Consider the following 2,746-nt stretch of genomic DNA (forward strand, 5'->3'; position numbering starts at 1 on the left):
GTGTGTGTGTGTGTGTGTGTGTGTGTGTGTGTGTCTGTGTGTGTGTGTGTGTGTGTGTGTGTGTGTGTGTGTGTGCGTGCGTGCGTGCGTGCGTGCGTGCGTGCGTGCGTGTGTGCATGCGTGCGCGTGCATGTGTGCGTGCATGTGTGCGCATTTGCATGCGCGTGTGTGCATGTGTGAGTAAGTGCATGCATGTGTGTGTGTGTGTGTGTGTGTGTGCGTGTGTGTGTGTGTGTGTGTGTGTGTGTGTGCGTGTGTGTGTTTTGCCCGTAAGGCTCAATTAAGCAGGCATACATGTTCCATGTTCCATGAGGATGAGAGTGGACAGGCGCGGCGTGGGCTGAAGGGAAGCAAAGGCATGTTGATGTAACCTGTGGTCAACTGCAGCCCAGCTCACTACACAAGGCACGCAAGTGTGTTGGCAGAACATGAAAAAGCATTGAATGTGCCAGGTTATCAATGTCAAGGTCTTTCCTCGCACAGTATATATAAATTATATACAGTATAATATATATATATATACTACTGTACCATAACAGCACTCATAAAAGCAGTAGTGCGTAAACGTGTACATGCACATCTATATGTCCCTGGTGGTGCAGGATGTGGGTTGCTTGTCATGACCGCTTACAGTATATGGCTCACAGGGGAGTTTAGCGTTGTGTTTTGTTTATTTACTCTTGTTTATTTACTATTTATTTATTAATGATTGTTGTATGTGGCGGTAAACAATGTTCTACAGGCAAATAATAACCCTGCTCTAATTCCATCCTAGAAAGAGCCCAGTGCTTGACATGATATAGGACGCACTAGAGGCCTACACCAGTACAGAATACTGGCACTCAATTTTAGCTGAGTACCAATATTTATTTTTTGTCTCTTAAAGCACTAAGTGAGACCATCACTCTGTGTGTGTGTGTGTGTGTGTGTGTGTGTGTGTGTGTGTGTGTGTGTGTGTGTGTGTGTGTGTGTGTGTGTGTGTGTGTGTGTGTGTGTGTGTGTGTGTGTGTGTGTGCGTTTGTGTAAAGGAGGCCAACTAGCAGAGTGTGTCGCGGAACGTTAGTAAACCTCCCTCCCGAAGCCTCAGATTGGACTGGCCCTTTAGCTCAGCGGTAAGTTTGTGCCCCCAAGGAGGACGAACTGTGAGGGAACACTTCTGTTACATTTGCATGTGTGCGTGCCGTGCGTGCATGTGTGTGAGTGAGAGTCTTTACAGCTGCTCCTAAGGAATCCCAAATTTAAACTCACAGGTTATAACATGAGAAGGCACTGTCCCTGTAGAAAAACTCAGACAAACAAAATGATGATATAATGAGGAATGAGGAATGGTGGGAGGACCAAATAACTCGTCCATTGGTATAGCCTGCTAATGCCTCTGGATTGAAAGTTACATTCCAGGTGCATGTTCAATGAGAGATAGAGTTATGAGAAGTTTTCTCTGTGTCAAATCCAGGTGTTTGTGGGTGAAGTTGTGCCGGAGGAATGGAAAATAACTGACAAGAGAGGAGAGGTGAGGTGAGAAGGCTGAGAAGAGAAGAGAAGAGAAGAGAAGAGAAGAGAAGAGAAGAGAAGAGAAGAGAAGAGAAGAGAAGAGAAGAGAAGAGAAGAGAAGAGAAGAGAAATGAAGAAGAGAGGGTGGAGGGGAGAGGGGAGGAGAGAGGACGAGAAGAGAGAGAGAGAGAGAGAGAGAGAGAGAGAGAGAGAGAGAGAGGGCGGCCATGAGATGTACCATAATGTCTTTGTTGTCAAATCAAGGTCTCCCTTCCTACCCTTCCTACCTCCTGCTCTGCACTAATGACATTCGCATGACCTTGGAGGACAGGATGGGGAAGGGACAGGGCTGGGCTGGGGGAGAAATAAGGCCCGGGCACTTTTGGCTCAAAGGGGCCCCTCATAATTAGCGGCACAGAACTTACTTACCGGTGGGCCCCGCATCCTCGAGGGCCCTTATTTTCAGAAATGTCTGAAAATAGGGGCCCACGAGGGACCTGTGTGAAGCTGCCCCCCCCCGACCCAAAATGCTGAAATAACACTGCAGACTGTTTGTGCTATGCTTGTGCCGGATTGTGCTGTAAAACATTTGTTTGTGCTATTAATAAAAGAATCGCATAATAATAGCATAATAATAAAATTAAACGGCTGTAACTTTACAAAGCAAGTGGTTGAAGCGTTATTTTTCACAGCACAAATGAGCGCAAACAAATTCCCTTCAATTGAGACTACTTTGAAGAAATTTGGACGTGGGGGGGCTGGGCTGCCTATTGAAAATGTATTAGTATTATGAGTATTTGAGTATTTAAATTACTCAAAAGCCTTAATAGCACAAGCGAACATTCCGGCACAAACGTAGCACAAAGAATCTGCAGTGTTATTTCAGCATTTTGGGTAGGAGGGGAGGCCAGCTTCACGCAGGTCCTCGAGGGTGCAGGGCCCACCGGGAAATGTCCGCTATGCCATGATTGGCAGTCCAGCCCTGGGAAAGGATGGCAAACTGCTTATGTGTGAATGGGCTGGCACTGCAGGCAAGGGAGGCAGAGGAAGGACACATGTGTCATGGCTCAGGACGCTCAAGGCTTTGTGCTGTTCACTGTGGAAGCACATCACATGCTATACGTCAAACACACTGAAAACACAGCACTCAACAGTACAATAAAAATCCCCAAGGTAAACTGAGCTCGATAATGATGGCAATCACACAAAGCGTATTTTCTATAAACTGCACATTCATCTTATATTCATCTCCATG

This window comes from Engraulis encrasicolus, chromosome 14 (assembly GCF_034702125.1).
Source record: "Engraulis encrasicolus isolate BLACKSEA-1 chromosome 14, IST_EnEncr_1.0, whole genome shotgun sequence".
Lineage (NCBI taxonomy): Eukaryota > Metazoa > Chordata > Actinopteri > Clupeiformes > Engraulidae > Engraulis > Engraulis encrasicolus.